The sequence below is a fragment of the Pinus tabuliformis genome, chromosome 9 (genome assembly GCF_031772625.1).
Source record: "Pinus tabuliformis cultivar Carrire ecotype Pingquan chromosome 9, CPIR1, whole genome shotgun sequence".
Classification (NCBI taxonomy): Eukaryota; Viridiplantae; Streptophyta; class Pinopsida; order Pinales; family Pinaceae; genus Pinus; species Pinus tabuliformis.
The window spans coordinates 646,664,390-646,690,986 of NC_142307.1; positions in this window are offsets into that span (position 1 = coordinate 646,664,390).

The following is a 26,597-nucleotide window of genomic DNA, read 5'->3' on the forward strand; positions in this document are numbered from 1 at the left end:
GGAAACGGAGCTCTGCCATGGCACCACGAAGTGGGATATATTGAGGGAAGGGTTCTTATTGACCTTTAGTTTTGAAGATGGCTTCATGAGCATCAATGAAGCCCTACAGGAGATTAAGGAATTCATCTTCAGAATGCCGCAAGAACCGTTAGAGTGGGTCCAACAAGACTGGAGCACCCAGCTGTGTCTTGTGCTGGAATGCTATAATGTGACCGTCGAAGAAGGTGATGAGGATCCAAGAAACACTAATATCCCAGAAGCGGAATGGTATCGCGAAGTAAAAGGTCTACATATAGAAAATTCGGACATCACCGCGTCATTGAAGACAAAGCAAGTAAGCATTGGTACTGAAGCAGAACCGAAGTTTGCAAAGATTGGGGATTATTGGGATGATGCCACAGTGGATAAAGTTGTTGAGCTACTCCGCAAGTACCAGGATATTTTTCCTACCAAGTTTTCAGATCAGAAGGGCATAATAGGCGACTTGAGCGTCATGAAGATTACTTTGAAACCAAATGCGAAGCCTATTAAGCAGAGGTTGTATCGTCTTAATCCCAAATACAATGAAAAGGTTTGTCAGGAGTTGGATAAGACACTGGCAGCAGGCATCATAAAACCTTTGGAGAAATCTAATTGGGTGAGCCCAACGGTGGTTCAAGAGAAGAAATAGAAGGGTGAAATAAGGATTTGTGTAGATCTGAGGAAGCTTAATGATGCCTGTGTCCATGATCCATTCCCAACATCATTTACCGATGAAGTATTAGACAATTTTGGAGGGTAGGAGGCCTACTCATTCACTGACGGGTTTTTAGGGTATCATCAGATCAAGATCACACCAGTGGATAGGAGCAAAAAAACCTTTGCAACGGAATGGGGTTGTTTCCAATATATTGTGATGTTGTTTGGACTCAAGAATGCACCTGTGATATTCTCTCACGTAGTTATAGTAGCGTTTAAGCAGTTCATCCATAATTTATTGGAATTATACTTTGATGATTGGATGGTGTTTGGTTTAGTGAAGCGCCATGTAGCAATTTTGTGCCTGATGTTGGATACGTGTCGCAGATACCAGATCATGTTGAATTTGAAGAAATGCCTATTATGTGTTCCCTTTGGAATTTTGCTGGATCATGTGGTGTGCAAGCAAGGGCTAATGATGGACCCTGCAAAGATTGCAGTGATAGTGAATCTGGAGGCACTGAGGAGTGTTAAGCAGCTGCGCGCGACACTAGGACATACAAGATATTACAGAAAATATATCAAAGCATATACTCATATTATCGTGCCCACAAAGAAATTGTTGAAGAAGGACGCAACATTCTATTGGGATGAATAATATTAACATAGCTTGGATGTATTGAAAGAAAAGATGGTCATCGTGTCGATCTTGGTATTCCCTAATTAGAAAAAGGAATTTCACGTATATGTGGATGCCTCTTGCATTGAGTTGGGTGCAGTGTTAACATAGGCCGGTGAAGGAGTATTGGACCACCCTATCACCTTCACGAGTAGGAAATTATCGAAGGCTGAGAAGAATTACTCAACGACAAAGTGCGAAGGGTTGGCTATGGTGTATGCGTTGCAGAAATTCAGGCACTATCTATTAGGAGGGTATTTCAAAATGTACACAGATCATTCTGCCTTGAAATACCTGGTCAATAAGCCTTTGTTGGGGGGGAAGATCCATCGATGGTTGTTGTTATTCCAGGAGTATGACTTTGAAGTAATTGTGAAACCAGGGAGGTTCAATGCAAGGCCTGAGCATCTGTCCCGGGTTGAAACAGGAGAGGAGCCTACTAATTTCGAGGAAGGGTTACCAAATGTGCAACTCTTCGTGGTGCACGTAGAAAACAATCATTTTGTAGATATTATTCACTTTTTGACTATGGGAATGGCACCGAAAGGGTATACAAGTCAGCAAAAGAAGGAACTTGTAGTGTGCGTAGCTGACTTTTCAATGATTGCGAGACATTTGTATAAGATGGGTGTTGATGAAATATTGCAAAGATATGTGCTAGATTTTGGGAGAGATAAAATTCTTGCTAAAGCTCATGGGGGATATGCGGGAGGAAATTATGCAAGAAAGGCAACTGTGTAGAAGATTTTGCGCGTAGTTCTATGGTGGAAAATGTTGCACAAGGATTCCAAGGCATATTGTAAAGCATGCGATGCGTGTCAAATAATGGGCCGACCATCGCAGAGGGATGAGTTTCCACTACAGCCTCAAGTGTCGTTGTAGCCATTTGAAAAGTGGATGACTGGTTTTGTTTTACCAATTCAGCCCCCAGGGAAGAAAACTAGTGCGCGCTATATCATCACCACGATGGAGTATCTAACCAGATGAGCAGAAGCATAGCTGGTTAAGGATTGTACAGGGGCTACAACATCAAAGACTTTGTTTGAGTATGTCTTAACTAGATTTGGCTACCCGAAAGTGTTGATGAGTGACAGAGGTACGCACTTTTTGAATGAAACGATCGGCACGTTAACAGAGGAATTTCAGGTCTACCATTAGAAGAGTACACCGTGTCACTCACAGGCAAATGGAATTGTTGAGGCCTTTAACAATATTTTGGAGAACACGATGATGAAGATCTGCAATGCACAGTGAAATGATTGGGATGTGCATGTACTTGCAATGCTCTGGGCGTATAGGAATAGGACAAACACCGTTCAGATTTGTCTATGGTATAGAAGTTATAATGTGGATGGATTATATTGTGCCTAGTCTGCGCATAGAAGCTCTCACAGGTATGGAAGATCATGAAGCCTTGGAGGAACGGCTCGAGCAGCTAATGGAGCTTGAAGAGGACCGATTCTTGGTAGGATTCTATCAAAAAGTACAGAAGGAACGTGAAAAATCATGGCACGACCACCACATCAAGCTCTGCACATTCAAGGTAAATGATATTTTCTTGTTATATGACAGTAAGTTCACTGAATTTTTAGGGAAATTTCAAATGCATTGGCTAGGGCCATATATTATCAAAGAGATTACAGATGGAGGTGCAGTTTAGCTCATGAAGCTGAATGGGGAATCTTTCTCAAGAAGAGTGAATGAAAGCTTATTGAAGTTGTATACATGGGATCATGTGCAATGACTATATGGCGGCATGATAGTCTTAGTGCTCCAGGCAGTTGCAAGGGAGTGTAGGAATATAAACTACACTGCCCGGGTTGGAGGACTACGTAGCAGGCAGGTTGCACGGAAGATGATGAATATGCAACCTATGAAGTTGCGCTAGGGAGGGAAGTGCCACGCAGCACAGCAAAACAGTGACCGTTGGATTCACTGTTCATGACTTGACAGCCAGAATGCAGTTAAGAGGAGCGGGCTAGTGGCATTTAAGGAAAAAATATTTGAAGATCTGCTGCCAAAACAACATTAATTGTCAGAATTTGGGGGGAATGATCGGATTCAAATTCAAAACCCCTTATAAATAACGCATTTCGGTCCAATAGAGAACACTTTGCACCCTTAGAGTTTTTATTGAGCTGTGACGTCTGTCACCTATGAACCGATCATATTGGGAGAATATAGTTGTGAGCCCTGCATTTGCTAAGCTATCCGAATTGAATCAGAAGTTCATTCTTGAAAATATTCTTGGACCAGGCCTTGAACAAACTGTGAGTACTAGTGGCGATGTTGCCTCTGAGGGAGCCGCCTCGGAAGTGGTGAGTATGGAAGCTCCGACTCTTGTGCTTACGGCACTGAGGTTGCCTAGGCCGAAGCCTACCCCTACAAAAGAAACCCAGACAACTAAATCAAAGAAGGATAAGCAGAAAAAGCAAGTGATAGTGCACGAGTCCCCTCGGAAGCATTCTGCAGCAAAGAAACAAAATAAAGATAAACAGTCCGAGAAGGTAGTTGACCTGGAGGCAGAGAGAGGCCAGGGTATAGAAGACATAGATGCTGAGGGAGTGGAGCTCATCACAAAGCTACCCGACTACGTCCCTCCGTGCAAGGGGAAGGAGAAGGTCCCAAAGGATCCAGATTTAGAGAAGTTTTCTGTTTCTACGCCCCTGTTACTTGAGCAGGTTCCCTTTGAAGGTCCACGGCTTGCACAAATCACACTGCTGAAGGTGGAAGACTGGGATTTTGCAGATCATACTCAGTTTCCTCACTTAGCAATAGATAAATATATGAAGCGCGTCTACTATGCGGAGTCAGATGTCACCGCCTTAGAAACGGTGGAATGGATATGCAGAGTGGAGAATTCGGGATTACTTAATCTGTTGTGGGTGCCTCATTATCACCGTACCCCCATCAACACAATTTGTGTGTGCCAACTACTCACTTTGGTGCGCGATGGGTGCTTATGGCTAGGAGGGCCTACCCCCATCACTAACATGCTCATTCATAGGATCACACACCTGCCATATGAGGGATTGAATTTGACCAAGGAGTTTGGTCGAAAGACAGGGGAAAAGGATTTGGCAGAAAGAATGAAGAAAGAATTTGACCTCGTGAAGAAGGCGCGAGGATATTCCATCACCTTAATAAACGACCCCACAGTTCAAATTTCCATGCAAATCTTGGCAGGTAGGGTGATAAGGAAGTGCCACACAGATGAAGTTACGACGCATGTAGTATCCCTTGCTACACAGTGCGCGAAGGGCGTGCAGTTCAACTAGTCCAGGTACCTATGCCAAGAATTCCTCGCGAATTTCCACGAGGCCTAGGATGAAACCAATGTGTTTCATTACACTTGGTTGTTGTTGTCTATTATGTTGGTTGCATGAGAATTGCCAAAGGATAGCCAGTTTCCTCCACTTGCAGAAGGACTACCAGAAGCAGCGCAGTTTGCATCTCTATGGGCTACAAAGGACCCTGTGTGGATCATAGAGACAAATATCTTTTGGGTCCTGATGGAAGAGTCTCTGCATAGCCATCAATCAGCAGCCAAGGTTGTTCCCAACCTTGTATACGCAATTGTTAGCCTACGGAGCATTCAAGGCCGACTTCCACAGAGTTACATTCAAGTGTGGAAGGATCCATAATAGAAATGGCAAGACCTGCCATATTTGGTGATGGAGATAGATGTACAAGAGGTGCTCACGCGATGGCCAACAGAGTGGCGCTCCCCCTCAGACTTAGATGCTGGAACAAGTAAGGGTATGTGAAGTTCAATGGCACATAAGAGAAAGGAAGCAGCTAAACAGGTTGTGTAGAACCTAGCCATGCATAGAAAGAAGGAAGACACAAAGAAGGCTCGAATGGAGAAATATCGCACTGCCAAGGAGCAGGAAGAACAGGAGGAGAGTGAGTCACAAAGAAGTGGAAAGTCACCTTCGCTAGAGAATGAGGAAGAATAACTGTCAGAGCAAGGCGACGAAGGAGATGAGGGGAAGAGCACCACCTTCATTCTAAAGAAGCGCGACAAGGAACAGTAGGGAGGTTCCAGGAAAAAAGAAAAAATTGGACAAGTCATAGGGTGATCCCATGGTCTTGACGGAGGATGATCTCTATGAGATTGGGGATAAAATAAGGGACACTAAAATTGAAGCACTACAGAAGTTTGAGCAGTAGTATATGCAAACGCTGGGAAGCGTCCAAAAGGATCTACACGAACTATTGATCCAGGCAAATAGGATACAGGTGGGCATTGGTCAAGCGAGCACAGAACAAGTGAGCCTGGCACCAGGGATGAGTCAAGCAGCCGAGTTGCTAAGGGCCCTTGAACTTAGAATAATTTCATTACCAGAAGGGTCCCTTCGCACGGAGAAAGTCGATGATCACGTCACCCTAAGCACAATCAAGAAAAATGGGTTGAACATAGCAGCGCTCCCCAACGAGATCCTCCACGCGCTGCATGTAAGAGTGATAAAGGAATTGAGATCTCAGGAGCAGTGCACTCTCAATCTTCTTAGAGAATACAAAGTGAACAACGAGAAAATTTTCGTTGATAAGACGCAGGCCTTGAAAGAAAAGGAGATGCTGCAGTCACAGAGTTCCCAACTAGAGTCCACAGTCACAGAGGCATGAAGAATAGTGCCTGAGCTTCACATTACTAAAGATGCAAAACTAGAGACAAAGATCATAAAATTAGCCAATGGCATGCACGAAGCCAAGGCAGAGGTTGGCCGAATTCAATTTGAACTCAATATGAAGATCACAGAGTTGTAGTTAAAATTACAGCTCACAACTTTGCCTGAGGTCCGGGAGCAGCGCGGAGCCGCCCTCAGAGAAGAAATGGCCACCCTAGATGTCATAGTCGCTTAATGTTCGACATTATTTGAAAAAGAAATGGAGTTGGTGACAACTCTGCAGTAAGATCCAAACCTGCAGACATTGAATACAGAGGTCATGGAGCTGCAGAGGTAGTATGACAAATTCAGGGCAAAGGTGCGCTCCATTGCACCAGCGCAATGCCAAGCCAAATTGTAGGAGGGGAAGCAGCTCCTCGTGCAGGTAGAGGTGACACAAAAGAAGGAGGCCTTGCTTAAGGCCTGGCTACAACCTTGGTTAGAAGAGGCTTACCAGGTCACTCCCAATATTCAGGAGAAGCTAACGAGCTTGCAGCAAATAATGAGGCTGGTCACAGAAGGACAAGCTACGGAGAAGTTAGTTGAGGAGGTGAAGTAGGCCACCCCTTAGAGCATTGTCAAAGTTGTCATGTTCCAAGTACAACTGGGGGATATTTGTGTCAAAATTTCTGTTTTCCCACCCCGGTTTTCAGTTTCTCCTTATTTCTCCCATGTAGTTAAATGCCCATTCCCATAACCATACATTTAACAGACTGAAAAAAATAAATATTGCTGAAAACACAAATTCTAGAAATTTTTCAGAATGCTGGAAATTGCAGAATTAAAAATCAGCAATCAAAAACAGCCATTAAAACACTGATATTTTTGGTCAACTTGACCCTGGAAAAACCCCCTACAACTCTTGGGGAAAACCAGTTTGAGATCTCTTCTTTATTTTTGAAAATTGCCTTTTTACAGTGAAAATTATTCAGCAAAAAATCAGCAAGCAAATTTACAACTTATCTCCTTTCCCGTGCCTCAAAGCAATCTGGAAATTACAGCAAACAGGATAGCAATAAATGTTGTACGACCTCCGTTTTGTGTGCAGAAAAATCAGCAAACTGCTCCTCGATTTTTATGCAAAAATCTGCCTTTCACTATGTGCTGAATCAGTTGTACAAATCTGCTCAATTGCTGCCTTGGAATGTGTGCCAAGCTGCTGTCTCCTTCTCCTCCCTGCTCAGAAATCTCTCTTTCTCTCTTGCTCTCCTTCTCCCAATCTGCTCATGAAAGAATGAAATGACCTTTTCCTCCTTTTCCTCCTTTAATATAACTCTAAGTGACTTTTGGGTGATCCAAGTGACTTTTGGGTGATCTCTAAATCCAATGGCTGAAATAGATTTAGATCAATGGCTAAGATTAAATGCTCATTTAAATCTCACTTTATATTTTTTAATTCACCCCACTTTAATAAAGACCTACTTAGTCATTTATTTCCAAAGTCACTTTTCTTTTCTGATTTTTCATTGACTTTATAAAAGTCACTTTAAAATTAGACTTAATAACTTTATCACTTAAAGTCACTTTTAAATTAGATTTAACTTTATAAAATTATAAAGTCACTTCAGGAGAAAAATTAAATTCTTTTGGACACTTTTCCCTAGGCCAAAGATCAAAGCCTAAGGGAACCACCTGTCCTCCGGTACCAAATTTCAACACTCCCTCTTACCGAGGAAGGTGTTCCTCGCCACACCCATCTTGTCTCTGAAGTAGACATGCTTGCCCCATGGTAAGGCTTTGGTAAGGATATCTACAACCTGCTCATCAGTGGAAATATACTCAAGCTTCACAGCTCCCTTCTGAACATAGTCTCTGATGAAATGATATCTGATCCCGATATGCTTTGACCTGTCATGAAATACTGGATTCTCCATGAGTTTAATGCAACTCTGATTATCACAGTAAATCACTGAAGGTCTCAACGGCTGACCAAATAAGCCAAACAACATCTTGCGAAGCCAGATAGCCTCACAACTAGCTATACTGGCTACCATATACTCTGCTTCCGCTGAACTCAGTGCTACTGACTGCTGCTTCCGGCTGAACCATGACACTACTGATGAACCCAACCCAAAACAACACCCTGAAGTGCTCTTCCTATCAGAAGCACAACCTGCCCAATCAGAATCAGTGTACCCTACCAATCTCACTCCATCTCCCTGCCTGTAGTCCAGACCATAATCCATTGTCCCCTGCAAGTACCGCAAAATGTGTTTTGCAGCCACCCAGTGAACCTTCCTAGGCTCACACATAAACTGACTCATCGTGTTGACTACAAAATAGATATCTAGTCTAGTGTTGACCAAATACATCAAGGAACCAATCAACTGCCTATACAATGTGGGATCCACCAACTCGGAATCCGAAGCATGAAGCTTCTTCCAGTTGGTGATTATCGGTGTCGACATGGGTCTACAATCCTCCATGTGGAATCTGCTAAGGATGTCCACAATATACTTCCCCTGCCCCAGGAAGAAATGCCCCTCCTCCTGCCACACCTCCAAAACCCTAAAAGTAATGCATCAAGCCGATGTCCTTCATCTCAAACTCCGCCGCAAGATCTCTCTTGCAGTGCTCTATGAGTCTCTCTGCACCTGTAATGATCAAGTCATCCACATACAGGACCAGAATGAGAGGCTCCTCACCAATCACAATAAAGTAAAGGTTCGGATCTGCCTCACTCTTTGTGAAACCCATCCCCTGCAAGTATGCATCTATCCTGGAGTACCAAGCTCTGGGAGCTTGCTTCAGGCCATAAATGGCCTTCTTCAATCTGCACACACGGGACTCCTTCCCATGCACCTCAAAGCCCTGTGGCTGCTCAATGTACACCTCCTCCTGTATGAAGCCATTGAGAAATGCGGTCTTCACATCCATCTAGTGGATCTTCCAACCCATCTCTGCTGCTATCGATATAATGGAGCGGATCGAAGTATATCGAGCCACGGGAGCGAAGGTCTCCTCATAATCAACTCCCTCTACCTGGGAGAACCCTCTAGCCACAAACCTCGCTTTGAATTTCTCAATGCTGTCATCTGCAGCATGCTTTACCTTGTAAAGCCATCTGGAATTAACCACGGATTTGCCCTCGGGCCTCGGCACCACCTCCCAAACATCATTCTTCATGATAGAAGAATACTCCTCCTGCATGGCCTCTCTCCAGACCTACTGGCTAGCTGCCTCCTCATAGCTAGAAGGCTCAGAGTCAAGGATGCTGGTAACCATCGCCATATAGCTACAAAACCTCTCAGGTGGTCTACTCTCTCTGACTAGCCTCTTCGGCTCAGCAACAGATGTGGCATCTCTCAAGGTGTCCTGAAGCCACTTGGGCTTCCTCTTCCCTGAGCGCACTTCTCCCACTGGAGAATGAAACTCCTCCTCCTCATCATCATCAGTAGCCTGAACTCCTGACTGTCTGTCTGTTGTCCTCCTGCCTGCACCTGAACCTGTAGAAGCTGAGGTGCCGTGTGAACTGTCCATCAGTGGACTCCCTAGTGAACTGCTCTGTGAACTGCTCTGCATGCTGCCCTGAGCACCACCCCTCTGGCTCGATGAGCCACTGCTCACTGATGGACCTGACATCCTCATAGATGTACCTCCGGATCCTCCTGATCCCTGCCCACTGGATCCCTGCGACTGACTCAACTACTGCTGAGGGTCTGGCTGATCCAGATACTCTAACTCCCGTGACTTCCTAAAGGCCCTGTCCTCCTCGAACTTATCATCTTGTCTGACAACAACTCTCCTCTGTGCAGGAATGTAAATCCGAAAGGCCTTTGAGGTCTCACTGTAGCCCACAAAGATACCCTTCTCTATGGTGGGCTCTAGTTTGGCCCTCTTCTCCTTGGGTATATAGGAGTATGTAATGCATCCAAAGATATGAAGATGACCAAGATCAGGCTTCTTCCCAGAGAAAGCCTCCTCCAGAGTCATGTGCCCCAAGGCACGATACGGACTCCTGTTCTGCAAGTAAACAGCTATGTTGCAGGCCTCTGCCCACAAGAACAATGGCAACCCCTGATCATGTAACATGGCTTTGGCAGCCCCTATGATGGATCTGTTCTTCCTCTCTACAACTCCGTTCTGCTGGGGGTTGTAAGGAACAGTGAACTCCCTCCTAATGCCTGCCTCCGCACAATAGTCAACAAACTCTCCAAGGGTGTACTCTCCTCCATTGTCCGACCTCAAGGACTTGATCTTTCGACCTGTCTGAGTCTCCACAAGAGCTCTGAACTCCTGAAACCGCTTGAAGACCTCACTCTTGGTCTCCAAAAAATAAATCCAGGTCCTCCTGGAGTGATAATCAATGAATAAAACATAGTACTCATATCCACTCAAGGAAACATGAGACATCCGACCGCTCACATCGGAATGAATCAAATCAAGTATCCCTGTCGCTCTGCTGTCACTGCTGGGAAAAGGGGATTTGGCAAACTTGCCCATCGCACAACCTCTGCAAGTATCAAAGTGATCAGTACTAAAATCTGGCACACCTGTAGTGATCTCCTGCAATGTCCTCAAGGCTCCATGATACATATGTCCCATCCTGCGGTGCCAAATCTCACACAGCTCAGAACTGCTAGCTCTGCTGTCGGTACTACTGCTCAATGCCAAAAGGGGCTGAAATGCAAACTTGTACACCTTTGCATGGCGTACACCTATCACTCTAGCTGAATCAGCTGGAGTGCCCCTGGGATACATCAACACCTGTCCTCCCCTGAACAGTACCTCATATCCTCTGTCCTCCAAAGTTGAGATGGATATGAGGTTCTTCCTCATCCCTGGCACATAAAGAACCTCTGACACCTTCAAGGGAGGTTTGGACTCCCTCTGAAATGTCACTGTACCCACCCCGACTGCTCTAACAACTCTGTCATCACCGAGTACTACCTCAATATCAGTGCCACTCTCTGAAAGCTCTGAGAAGTACTCCCGGACTCCTGTCATGTGACGTGAAGCCCCACTGTCCACATACCAGATACCTGAAGATGCTCCGCTAATCGAGGGAAAAGCATGCTCCCTCTGAACTTGTGTGGCAGGTGATCCTGCACTAGAGGACTCACATGTAGTGAACGCAAACTCCCGGTCAAAACGACCTGCAAAGTCCTCAATCTCTGCTGAAGCTGCCACGTCCTGGTTCTTCCCCTTCTTCTTCTTCTTCTCCGGACACACAACTGCATAGTGTCCCATCTTTTGACAATTCCAACACTTCACCTTGGAATAGTCCTTCTGTGTGTACCCCTGTTTACCTTTACCTTTGCCTTTGCCCCCACCACTGCTTGTGGAAGCCTGCTTCTTTCCTTTGCCTTTCTTGCCTCCTGCCACCAGTGCTACGTCCTCATCCTGCTCAACTGGCTTGGCTGCCCCAAGCTGTCATTTCCTGATCTCTGTTTGAATGCAATCATCCCAAAACCTCTCCCATGTGGGAAGGGTCTCACGTGCACAAACCCCATCAGCAAAGTTCAACCATGAACGGGGGAGGCCATTCACTGCAATCCGCACCAACTCAATGGGTGGAATGGCCTCTCCAATCGCTGCCAACTCATTTCTCACATTAGTAATCTTTGTGAGATATCCAGCTGCACTATCATTACCCATCTTAATGTTCTTCAGCTTCTCCTTCAGGACCATCTTCCGGTTCTCATTGGTACTCTGGTAGAGATTGGACAATGCTAGCCACATCTCATGGGCATTGCTCTTTCCTCTCACATGAGGAATGCAATGGTCTTTGATTCCGTCTAGAATCAGCCTCTTACCCTTATTGTTCTTCTTTTTATACTCAGCCAATTGAGTAACATCAGTGGGCACAACAACAGGGTTCTGTGCGGTATGCACCATGATATCCCAGACTTCTGCCTCCTCAAAGATACTCTGCATTCTCTCCTTCCAAACGCTGTAATTTATATGCCCATCCAACCTATCCTCCACCCTCAATCCCAATGACATCCTGCTGTCCTAAAACTGAAAAATAGCACTGCTGTAGTAAAGATAAAACTGCTATTTATGAAAAAATCCGCTTGCTGGAATTTTCTGAGTGAAAAATCAGCAACTATAATTTTTCCTTTTGCGGTCCCAAACTGCCCTTCAGCACTAAAGCTCCGATACCATGTAAAAATTTCTGTTTTCCCACCCCGGTTTTCAGTTTCTCCTTATTTCTCCCATGTAGTTAAATGCCCATTCCCATAACCATACATTTAACAAACTGAAAAAAATAAATATTGCTGAAAACACAAATTCTGGAAATTTTTCAGAATGCTGGAAATTGCAGAATTAAAAATCAGCAATCAAAAACAGCCATTAAAACACATTAAAACACTGATATTTTTGGTCAACTTGACCCTGGAAAAACCCCCTACAACTCTTGGGGAAAACCAGTTTGAGAGCTCTTCTTTATTTCTGAAAATTGCCTTTTTACAGTGAGAATTAATCAGCAAGCAAATTTACAACTTATCTCCTTTCTCGTGCCTCACAGCAATCTGGAAATTACAGCAAACAGGACAGCAATAAATGTTGTACGACCTCCGTTTTGTGTGCAGAAAAATCAGCAAACTGCTCCTCGATTTTTATGCAAAAATCTGCCTTTCACTATGTGCTGAATCAGCTGTACAAATCTGCTCAACTGCTGCCTTGGAATGTGTGCCAAGCTGCTATCTCTTTCTCCTCCCTGCTCAGAAATCTCTCTTGCTCTCTTACTCTCCTTCTCCCAATCTGCTCATGAAAGAATGAAATGACCTTTTCCTCCTTTAATATAACCCCAAGTGACTTTTGGGTGATCCAAGTGACTTTTGGGTGATCTCTAAATCCAATGGCTAAAATAGATTTAGATCAATGGCTGAGATTAAATGCTCATTTAAATCTCACTTTCTATTTTTTAATTCACCCCACTTTAATAAAGACCCACTTAGTCATTTATTTCCAAAGTCACTTTTCCTTTCTAATTTTTCATTGACTTTATAAAAGTCACTTTAAAATTAGACTTAATAACTTTATCACTTAAAGTCACTTTTAAATTAGATTTAACTTTATAAAATTATAAAGTCACTTTAGGAGAAAAATTAAATTCTTTTGGACACTTTTCCCTAGGCCAAAGATCAAAGCCTAAGGGAACCACCTGTCCTCCGGTACCAAATTTCAACAATTTTCAACAAGATCCCAGCACCAACCGAGTGACTCGAGGGCGAGTCACGATCTTTGTGTTGGGGGCCTGTTGGAATGGGGTCCCCTGGGTTAGTTTTGGAGTTAAAATAACCCAAGTTTTGATGTAATTTTTGTAAATGATGTAAATTCTCCATGGTTTGTTGATGCAGAGCGGGTAGATGATTAGGAGTCCAAGGGGTTTCAGCCCCTTGTTTATGTAAATTTTGAATCGGCTTTGAGACCCACCCATGGTCCGCAGACCATGGGATTGTATGAAAAAGGGTATAAATAGGTCTATCTTAGAGAGTCTAATGCATAATCTATGTGGATGAAGAATGGAGTCTTAGAAGTGATAGCGTAGAGAAGTGGGTTAGATATGAGAGAAAGGCTCTGCGGCTGAGTGCACAGAGGCCTAAAGTAGAGTCTAGAGTTGAGTGCACGGACCCCTGCAGCTGAGTGTGCAGGGTAGTTTTGAGTTTGTAATACCATATTGAAGATCAATAAAGGAAGTCATCGAAGAAATCTTGTGTACATCTGTTTATCTCTGTTTGCTTTTGTTTATGACATATGTTGATGATGAATAATGTGTTTATGAAATATTGATCTACTAAAGCTCGATTCTATTGAATAACTATTAGATGATGTACGCAAGCATGTTTATGTAACTTCGCGACTTTGATGAATTAACTGATGTTTATTAATAACGTAATCTTATATGGGCGAACACTAATTTAGGATTTCTCCCTAATGTGCATAAGTGGATAAATTGACTGTTAAGGGTCCGCAAAGACCAATCGTAGACCTTTGCGAAGGTCTAAAGGCTATTTAAACAGAGTTGCATTACCGACCTCTAGGGGCTTATAGATCTGCGTGAAGGCAGATCTAGGGCGCTAAAAGACATCACACTAATCTTTGGATGCGAAAACTTGGTTCCAGCATCCCCCCATTCTTCTTCGGATGAGACTGCAGCCTGTGCTACACAAGTTGTTGCCGAAAGGGCCAGTAGTGTAAGGTTTTGTTGGTTGGCGCAACTAACTCTAAACCTGGGTCAAGACCCCCTAAGCCAACAATTATAGAATATAATTCATAAAAGGTCAAATGAGGCATTGAAAAAGGTGACAATATGGCAACCCAACAACCCATATTGAAGTTTAAGTGGCTTACTAAATTAATAAAAATCATGTGCCTCCTCCTCAATGATAGGGCCCTCACTTGGTACATTATGTATTAAAAAATATTTAAAAACCGTCAATGGACTTAGTAGATATTTTATTTTTGAAGTAGACATAGAAACCAACTCCCATCTCATCATCTCCTACCCTTATGTGAAACATTTTTTCAAATAAATTGAAGGATTACAAATATTTCACATCTCTTAGTAAGGGGACACCATTGAATAATTTGTAAGAACAAGGTGTCAAAATATAAAGACACACATAGATACATAGGTGAATTTGGCTAGCTAGAAATGCAAAACGTTTTGAGGGTATGGACACTTTTCCTCTCAAATGCACCATTCAAAGATTCAACATCATGAGTGCTTATCTATAATTGTTTTCTCCTCCTTGCTATAATCAAGTTTTAGAATGTCACAAAAAAAACAAACAAACTAGGATTTGACGAGCCTCTCAAATTACCCCATATAGACCATCTAGAGGTGGGAATAGGAAAATTTTATTCCTCTCCATAAACCAGACCATCTCATTCAAATCTAGAAGTGAATAGGCCACAAAAATTTTTAGTGAACATATGGCTCTTAAGATGGTCCTCATACTAGCTCTCAAAAGAGGAGTTTCAGAGATCCAAATTCTTGAAGACTTACAAATAGATAAATGTAAGTAAACTTCATCTTGTGAAACTTTATCCTACAACCTTTATTGTATGATATAAATAATTTGCAAACAATTTTTACTCATCTCTTTTTTTCTTTTAATGTTTATAAGGAAAAAAGTATAGAAGCAAAGAGGCTTTCCAAAGAAGGATTGTAGCTGAACAAGAAAATTTTGGAAATGCTTCATTCATCTCAAAGAAAATCTTATTTTTATATTCGTAGACCTTGGTTTTAACATTTTTAATATATTGGAGATTATGAATCGATGAATTGAGAACTTGTAAATTTATAAATATTTTTGGAAACTGTATGCATTCTTCTGAAGAATATTAAAGTTAGGAAACATATTCAATAAAATATAATTATGAAGAGAACCTCAATTACCCAATAATTTATAAACCCGTGTCTTCAAACAAAAAAAGGAAAGAGTATAATAACATTGTCCAGTGCAGAGAATAAAACCATCTTCAACATTAAATCAATGTGCTTTTCTTTAAATAATATAGATTTTGGAGATTAATGAGATTTCATTTTAAGGAAATATTAGAAGTGGAAGAAGACCAAGCCTTCCAAAAAATATGATCTTATAAATATCTACATTTGGATATGCCATAATATCATCCTCGGTTGATGGAATATTTTAAGGAGATTAATAAGCAAAACAATTACCAATTTTAGATTTGTGTTGCTTAGAAGCCATTTATTGAGTCCTAAAATGATCTGAGTTGACTCAACTCCCGGATTTAACCAAGATCTTTTTCTTTCTTGTTGTGATTAGAATTGCATTTAAAATAGCATAACGGAACATAAATTCATGTTGTCAAGGAGAAGGAACACGACAAGAATTAGCAACATAAAACATAAGACGTTGATAACAGAGTTTGTCCAGAAGGGACTACGTCTCCAGGGCCCGGTGTCAAGATGGTGTAGGTCACTGCATTAAGTGCTGGAAAGAGTGATGATGTACATGCATGTGTTTTATCTACCATACAAGGAATATGCCCTCACGCAATTCCGCTGCAGGAACTCTCATTCAAAAAAAGGACTCCTATCAGCGTCACATAATTTCATGTATGTTAATAATGAGCATCCCGCCAACATGGCATCAAATGGATCTCAACTCAAACATACATGGCGACACATGAATATCCCGTCAACATGATGACAAAGGGATCTCAATCTAAACATGATAATAAGTACATCTCACATTAAGAACAAAAACAAGATCCCACATCAACATCAAACAGGGATATGGACAACACATTGCATCTTAAGAAAAAGGACAAAGAAGTACATGATCACACAACATATACCTCGCATCAAGGAGTTATCTGAAGAAGAAGATGATAAACTGTTGGATTTGGCTGCATCATCAATCTCGCGGTGTCGAATCTCATGGAAATGATTTCTCGCACATTGAATGCTGACACTTGCACTCCACTTTGAAAAGTGGCTGAAAAATGGAATGATCAAATGGAAAATCTGATTGCACCACCAGATTCATGGCACCGAATAGTGTGAAATCGACTATCAAATTTTTGAATTCTCACAAAGTGAAAATTTGGGGCCACAGGAATCTTTTAGATTCCCCCTAGATTCCTCAAATATTCCCTCCTCCGGGTCATCTGAAGATCTGATACTCAGATCAAAATTCTATCTACGCCATCAAGTTTGTGTCGCTGAGAGGTGTAGGATCGACATAAAGTTTGTCCAATTTGGACACTGGAAAAATTTCGCCCTCCTGAAAATTGGGCTCAATCATGGTTCTACCTACCTCTTCTCCAGGCTCATGGTTCCACCTGCAAATTAATAAAATAATTTCTCAAAAAATATGTTAGGGTTCCGCTCCTGGGTAAAGCATGGTTTCGCTTGTCACAATTAAATATTATAATCCTTGATCTCCGTGCCGGGTCCATCCTCCGGGTGCACTGCAGAAAAGGTTTATATAAAATTTTGTGGCGGATGTTACAATGAAGTGCCCACGACGTGTTGGATAGGGCAAAAGTAATAAGGCGAATAGGTCGAGGGATCAAATCCCGCTCGCGCCATATATATATATATATATATATATATATATATACAATTTGTGTCTTATTAAAAAACGACGTATATTTTTTTGGTTTTGGTGGCGTGTTTGTTGTATGAAATGGCATGCGGTTGCAATCGTTGTTGGTGTATTGATGTGGGCGCCTAAGTGGTGGGCTAGCCATTCTAGCTGGGTGGGTTTGAACCCCACCACCCATGGTTTGTTTGATCATATATTAAGCGAAGGTTGGGTGTGGGCCGGGTCCACCGGAGGTGGCCCGCCCACAACCCATATATAACATATATTAAACATAATATGGGTTGGTTGGGGGCCGACAAGGGTCATGGCCCGTCAACCATTTTTAAATAAAATTTGGTTTTTTTTTTAATGTATGTTGGTCATTGCGGGGGGCTGGCGGGGTTGGTGGCCTGCCACCCCATAATATATATATATATATATATATATATATATATATATATATATATATATATATATATATATATATAGATATATATATATATATATCTATATATATATATCTATATATATATATATATCTATATATATATATATATATATATATATATATATATATATATATTTATATATTTATATTTATATTATTTTGTCTAGTATAGGGGATATTAAACAAATTAATGACCCAACAAATTCTCCCACTTTCGAAAGTTAGGTTTCATGCCCTGGGGTCAGTCAAATTGTAGGACACTTAAACCTGGCCCACAGTTTAACTTTGACCAAAACTTTGACTGGCTCATTTTCCCTCATGCGAGCTCGGATTTGAGTGTCGATTGCACTGTTGGAATCAGGGAAATGAGCACTTCGATGTGGTGCTATTTTGGGAGCGATCTGGCCACTTTGAAATTTGACCATTTCTACATCCTCTTGGACTTTTGCATGTGTCTGGGGCCACCTAGATCATAAAAGGTGCATGCGCACACACACATGGAGATTTGGATTATAGAAGATAAATTTGATTAGTTATTTCTACATTAAATATCTTATGTGTGGTAGATGTAAAAATACCTTAAGCATAGATTTTGGTATTGCAATTATGTTACATCTATTTAGGTATCAATAATTAAATTTCTATATCCTCCCATCCTCCATTATATGTAAAATCACCCTCTCAAGAGATAAAATTCCTTGGCATATTGAGTTTGTACAACATGGGAATTGTAAAAACCACCACACCCAACCTCCTAGGTCACCTTAAGGAGATATTGGTCATAAAAATTTTACCTATACCACTCAACTCAAACCTCATATCCAAGGCCACCATCATTTACGCTCATTGAGATATTTCTGATGATATAAATTTCATCAAATTTTGAGTTATAAGAATAAATTTATGTCCCTCCAAAGTTTACACTAAGAGCATTATGTCTCTTGTGACACCAACACAAGACAACTCAACATGCCCATCTGTCATCCATGGTATACCATGTCAGCATCCCCATTAGACATTTACCTTTCCTGACATTTCCTATGCAATTATTGTCCATGAGCACAACCCTTTGACAATGCACCAACCCTCACATATATTCTCAATGCAATCATCAGTGATCAATAAAATCCTTTGACACTGCACCAATCCTTACACAAATCATCAATGTGACCATCAATCATTAGTGTAACCTTTTGGCATTGCACTAAGAATATCTCCGAAGTGACATTGTGCCAACCTTTAAGAAAATCATTAATGTGACCAATGACCATTAGTACAAAAATTGATGCATTATCATACCAAACTATTAATAAACCTTTCTGACAAGTATCAATAACTTTCCATGTTCAGTCCATGACATCATCCATACTACTATATCACCACTATGGTCCAACCAGATGCCATTCCATTATCATACTATCACCTCTTCTCCATCCATACTGCCACATGGAATCTACCACATCATCCATAAATCAACTCGTAAAGTGCCAAAAGAATAGTCACAATGACGATGAATTTACAGAAGTGTCAGCAAATTACCAATGTGGTGATGTATTTACTAACATGTTAATTAATTAGCAGTGCCAATGGATTCATCAAGCTTTGGAAAATTTTTAAATGTGCACAATGTGATTACTCTAGGACATCCATTTTCCCAACCATTATTAGCTTCATTGGTCTTCAACAAAATTTACCATTTTAAATGGAATTACTCTATCCATTTCCTCAACTACTATTGGCTTTGTCAAGCTTCAATAAAATTTAAAACTTTTCACTATGCATTCGTTTACCGGAGGTTTGATCACTAATAATTCAACTTCTTCCACTACCATGAAGAAGATTTACCACTACTATAAAACCAAATAGGGAATGATTTTTACAAGCTCCAAAAGAGTTAAATTCCTTTGAAGAGTATAAAATTTACGATTATCCTCTACAATGGACTTATTAAGTTCTAGAAATGAATAAGTCTTACCTAGAATTACTCAAATCCTAATGGAATTCTTAAGTTCTAGTAATGAATAAGTCTTACCTAGAATTATTCAAACCCTAATATACATGAAAAATTAGCACAAGAGTATGTACGAATAATATATAAATAAATTCTTAATTATGGAAACTAAGCCATTTCAAAAATTTATTAAATCCTAGAATTACCACACCTTTAATATACAAGAAAATTTTGCACAGGAGCTAAAGTTACATAAATGAACCTCTTTATGCTAAAGACTCAAATCTTGTAAATAAACAAATTCTTACCAAGAATTAATAATACTCCAATGTGCATGAAATTTTTTGCATATAAATATATATGTGGACTTTATAAGTGAAGTCCTACTTTTGGACAATAAATTACTACAATAATTCATCAACTTCTAATAAATACTCTTTCTTTCCAATAATTACTAAAACTCCAATATTCATGTATATCTTTGCATCGAAGTATATATGTATGAGCTTAACTTATTCTTGAAGATGAGTTAATATAGGAATTCACTGAAATATGGTAAATGAATAAATTCTTACCCATAATTATTGATCTCTATTATATGTAAATCTACACATAAGGCTCTCTCTCTCTATGTGTGTACACACACACACACATATATATACATATATTCCTCCCTGTGCTTAATTAATGGCTCATACCATACAAAACTAAAAACTTAACCATATTGGTGAAGAGACATAAAAATAGAATCAACAACTTACATTTATTATAATCAAAATAACTAGGCTTCATTAATTTACATTAATTGAGGTCATAAGGACTAGATGTTCAAAGGCTAGCTAGTCCTAAGAACACACGTAATGGGAAACCTCAAAGTCTTCTCAATCCGAAATCAAATAGACATCATTTGTATGAATCATGACAGTTGTCCCCACAAGGGTATTCACATTAAATAGTAGATCTAGAAGGTTTTAGGATATTCAATTCATCCCTTTAAAAATATTACACAATATCATGGATTTTTTTGGATAATATTATATCAATTTCTTCCAAATTTTCTATGAATGCTTTTCTTGCGTAATATTCAACATAAAAACTTTGTTTTTTACTCTTGGAATTAGATTCTTGAATCCATATGGATATCCCTCCCTTTAGCAGCATGTCCAAAGCTCCTTTGCATGGTTGGTGTGGGACCAACCCTCATATTTGAGACTCATTGGTAATCTTCCACTACCAGCTAGCCATTAAGGCTACTCAAGAGGTTGAGAGACATAATTTTCCTTTGTCCTTATAGCCTTACCTTCTCATACGAGAGGCTTGTTACAACCTTGTCTTGAAGGACAACAAGTGGTCAGGGAACCTAAAAATCCTCTATCCTCATTGAAAAAGTCATGCATACAACTTATATATATCTCTATTAGCCAAGTTTACTACTGAAAAAGCAATAACATTTATTCATACATTTGCATTCATCATTTTTATGTGAAAAAATGAATTGTTGAAAATTGGCAACAAGAAATTGCTAAAAATAGAAGTGCTAAAAATAGCAGATTGGGCATCAGTGCTGGATTGGGCAATAGGGAATGAAAAATGAAGTGCTAAAAATAGAAGTTCTATTTTTAGCAGTTCAAGTTGGATTCCTATTTTTAGACAGTCCTAGTCTAAAATAGGAAGTAAAATTCGAATTTGGTCTTACTAGCAGTTTGAATATTAATTAATTAATTCTCCATGAGTTAATTAGTTAAGGAAAATCAAACTTGAAGTCTTTGTGAGAACATGCAATAATTTCTCCACTGATTGTTGAATGTGTCCTTGATTTGCTCCATTGATTGAGGAATTAAGGATGAGTTCTATATTGAGAGGATCAGTTGACTTAGTTTAACTTAATCAAGTTCAGTTAGATTAATTTAACAAGTTGTTAAATTAATGAGATACAGTTTGTTAATTCTTGCATGCATGTGACAACTATTATTTTCAAATAACTGAGTATTCTCTCATGGATAACTGATGCATGGCAGTTCAGACAGAGACCCAGTTGAGATCAGAGAAGGGACAATGTATTATCAGTTGGATGAATATTTTTCCTATAAAGGAAGCTCATCCATGATGAGGATTTATCTCCTTCAAGTTTTTGCAGTTAGATCAGAGGTTAGTGAGTGTGTGAAGAGGCCAATTCACACAGGTGGTAGCACTGGACCCCAAGGAAACTGCACAAGGAAATAGGAGGCTTGGAGGGCAGAGGAGAAGGTTTGTGAGAAGCCTTTGACTGTCTATGAGCAGCAGAGGGATTGTATTGAGAGTTGGATAGCTTCCGAGCTAAGGCTTTGTGTAATCTGGACTATATTTCCACTTGTATGATAATACAGAGATGGGGTTTTAGGCAGGTGCTTTCCCCGGGTAAATTCTTCTGTGTTATGTGTGATTGATTCCTTCTTATCAGTTATATGTGTTCTTATTGATGTTGCTCATGGTTGATTAAGCTTCTGCTAAATTGTTTGTAGAAGTAGATCAAGTGTTTTGCTTTAGTACATTGCATTACCAGGTGATCTACAGGTGGGAAATTTCTACATGGTATCGGAGCTAGCTGATTTGTAGAAAATTTTCTACATGGTATCAGAGCTAGCTGATTTGTAGAAAAATTCTACAAAATTCTACATGGTATCGGAGCACAGGTGATCAAGGAGAGAACAATATACTGAGAGGAGATTTCAAAGTTTTGAGTTTTGGGCCGAGAGTTTGTAAAGCAGATCTGAAAACTTCTATACAAAATTTTCAGAAATAAATAGCAGATTTGGATTCCTTGCAAAAAAATACCCAAAATCAAAAAAAAAAATTGGTTGAATCGAAGTTCAAATCAGGGAGATATCGGTGATTTAAAATCAGCTCTTTTTCTAGAAAATTTCGTGACGGCGGGAAACTGGAAATAGATTGGTGTGCTAGCCAAGAACCTGTATGCACTTGAGGTACAAGATGCATGCAAAGCTTTAAGGAGCTAGGCAAAGGTTAGAGACTTGGTGGTTGAGAGGGAGAGTATATTACCTCTCAACATGCAGCTCTAGAAGAAGTCTCAGACAATTGTGGAGGAGCCATGATTGGTGTAGCAGCTTCAGGAGGTTGTGGAGCAACCACAATAGGGGAAGTTGAGAGGAGATCGAGTAGAGACATCTACTCATGCAAAGACCTCCAGTAGGGGAGAACTTCGAGCTAGGTGGGCAGAGGGATCACATGCATCCATACCTCCAGGTAGGAGGTGGAGCGATGTGGAGTGATCATCCCATGGAGGAGGGGCAGGATCCTTGAGGTACCCAACCTCTTGGATGAGACCTTGCTACGAGAGCCCTGATGCGGAGTAGCAGGAACTAACTGATTGGGTAGAGACAAATGCGGATGGAGGCAAAGAGCTACAGTGCAGGGAATCCCAGGACAGCGCAGAGCATGCAGGCTGCAGCAATGCGAGAGGCACAAGTGTGTTGCACTATGCAGGGTAGCACAGAGAAGGGTGCAACAGTGCGAGATGCATGGAGATGTTGCAGTATCGCAGAGGTCACAGAGAGAGCACTTGTCAGCGGCAGGTAGAGCTTCAACATCATAGTATGTTTCTAACCCAACAGAGTGGTCAGTTGGGAGTTTTTTTTTTTTTCGAGAGTTGTTGGAGCAATCAAACTTGGTAGGTGTGTTGCATGCAAAACATTCTAGAGTTACAAGATCGGGTTCGAGAGGAAGTCTTTCTTGTTGAGAGGGAGTGTTGAAAATTGGCAACAAGAAATTGCTAAAAATAGCAGTTTGAGCATTAGTGCTGGATTGGGCAACAGGAAAAGAAAAATGGAAGTGCTAAAAATAGAAGTTCTATTTTTAGCAGTTCAAGTTGGATTCCTATTTTTAGACAGTCCCTGGTTTAAAATAGGAAGTAAAATTTGAATTTGGTCTTACCAGCAGTTTGAATATTAATTAATTAATTCTCCATGAGTTAATTAGTTAAGGAAAATCAAACTTGAAGTCTTTGTGAGAACATACAATAATTTTTCCATTGATTAGGGAATGTGTCCTTGATTTGCTCCATTGATTGAGGAATTAAGGATGAATTCTATATTGAGAGGATCAGTTGACTTAGTTTAACTTAGTCAAGTTCAGTTAGATTAATTTAACAAGTTGTTAAATTAATGAGATACAATTTGTTAATGCTTGCATGCATGTGACAACTGTTGTTTTCAGATAACTGAGTATTCTCTCATGGATAACTGATGCATGGCAGTTCAGATAGAGACCTAGTTGAGATCAGAGAAGGGACAGTGTACTATCAGTTGGATGAATATTTTTCCTATAAAGGAAGCTCATCCATGATGAGTATTTATCTCCTTCAAGTTTGTGCAGTTAGATCAGAGGTTAGTGAGTGTATGAAGAGGTCAATTCACACAGGTGGCAGCATTGGACCCCAAGGAAACTGCACAAGGAAATAGGAGGCTTGGAGGGTAGAGGAGAATATTTGTGAGAAGCCTTTGACTGTCTATGAGAAGCAGAGGGATTGTACTGAGAGCTGGATAGCTTCCGAGCTAAGGCTTTGTGTAATTTGGACTATATTTCCACTTGTATGATAATACAGAGATGGGGTTTTAGGCAGGTGATTTCCCCGGGTAAATTCTTTTGTGTTATGTGTGATTGATTCCTTCTTATCAATTATATGTGTTCTTATTGATGTTGCTCATGGTTGATTAAGCTTCTGCTAAATTGTTTGTAGAAGTAGATTAAGTTTTTTTCTTTAGTACATTGCATTACCAGGTTGATCTACAGGTGGGAAATTTCTACATGGTATCAGAGCTAGCTGATTTGTACAAAAAGTTCTACATGGTATCAAAGCTAGCTGATTTGTAGGAAAAATTCTACAAAATTCTACATGAATCACCACAGTTCGGAACCAACATGTCTTTTCCACCCAATAATAGGCTTAGCTACACATGAAATTTTTATAGTTGGCCACCCCCTATCTTAGCCATGATACCACAAGGTAGAAATTTGCCACTCTTGTATAAATGGAATAGGTGAAAGCCACTCTCCATTATCATGAAAACATTATATAGCTCCTCTATTTGCTAAGCTTGGGGTCTCCACAAATTCCAAATGTCTCTTAGAATGATAACACATAAATACATAAATCCCTTTACCGCTCTACAATCCCTTGCTGATTTCCTTACCCATTTCTTATCATGCTCACATAACACAAATCAATTCATGATCCCAAATATTAGCTAAATTATAGAGCTCCCTTGTAGGGATTTGGCATGCAAAATTCATTTTTAGAGAGCCCAAAACACACCAATATTGATCCAATCCATCACTAGCACTTTTCTGGGCATATTTGGGCTCCCAAAACATAGTATAATCACTTAGAACACCCCATCAATATTTCCATTCAAGAATACTTGTGAAGTTTCTACTTTGTGCACTCATCTCCCGCTTGTCTCTTTATGTATGGTTGAATATGCTCTTGGATGTCCACTATACATGATTTCTATCATTTTTACACACCATTTATGCGTTGAATCTCAAATTCCAATATGGGTACTTCCCCATGCTACACATTGAATTCTAAAAGCACTCCACAACCACCATTCAGCTGCCATAAATGTAGTAGGTGGTTGCTTTAGCTACCCAATATTTCATACAATGAGTTATGGGCTAGTGGGAAAACAAGGTAGTCAATTTTCAAATTCAAGTTTTGGCATATATCTTTTGGGTAAGGCTTTTCAAGCAATATCATGTAAGGATACTTTCCTAAAATCCCATCACCAAATCATGTTTATGGTATCATAGTCTAGAATTGTACTGACATTCCTAGTCAATTATCCAACATTCTTAATTAACATAGAGATATTTGTAGACATTACTTTTAAATTGCTCAATTTGGTCTATCACAATGATGGCATTTAAATGCGATATAGGAAATAATTACATAATTATTTATAGTAATATTGAGGTTCAAAATGGGGTTGTTACAAAAATTTATTATAATTGAACTATTTTTCCTCATTCACAAAAAATGAGCAATCTTTTTTAATAAAGCATGGGATAAAATAATATTTCCTGTTAATATAGACATGGAATTTTTTTTTTGATGAATTTCGAATTTGATGTGGTATTCTTATTCCAACTATTAAATTATTATTCCCTAAATGGCGTGGTAGGATGATTAACACTAACATAAGTATTATGGTTGGTGATGGGACATACTACATCTATGCAGATGCAAAGGTGATAAGATAGGAAGGAATTGAAATCACCCTAGCTAACCTACCTTCGAACAAATCTACATGAGAAAATGATGAAGTGAGTATGACACAAGACCTAGAAGATATTATGGAAGATGATGGCCCTTAACCAAGGTCATGGGCTCATTTATTTTTTCATCTCTCACCGTGATCCAAATGAATATACTACCATCCAAAATGCACTTTGTTCCCACATTTGACACATGGTCAAAAATGTGGTTGTAAGAGGAACTACTTAAGAAGAAGCCATTGTTGATGGTGAAATTATTTTTCCCTTTAAATGCATGGATTTTAGTGTCCCAGGCATGGTTTTTGAAGCAAAGTATCTCAAAAAGGAAAGACAATAGTTTGAGGAAGTTCGAAATAGACTCAAAAGTAAATGGAAATCTCTAAAGCCAAAGATACATGGGGATAGCACTCAAACCAAACTCATTCTAGAGTCCAAATTCATGATATTTCCACATTGCCAACGGGTTTTCCACAATGCATAGGGCTACCAACATTCAAAACTTAAATAGGTTGGAGGAAACAATTTCGATTAAGTGATACAATATTAGTGGCAAGTAACTAGAGAACATTGTGTCAAATAATAATCTCTTCAAGAGAAGAAGTACCTATTCTTCTCTTATGATTGATTTATATTGGCACACCAAGGAGTTATTTGATTGCCACATGGACATGGTCTAAGAAAAAGTTTAACCCATCATGAACACCATTCTAGAGAAGTTACACTATCTTGATGATGTGTGCCACTACCTTCTCAATGCCCTTCAAGGGTTAGAAATGAGACATGAAGATAATTAAGGACTACGAAACCAAGAAGGCTCAGTAGAGAGAATCAAGTACTAGGCATACAAATAGGTAGTCTTGATAAAAGATTAAATTACTTGTACTTT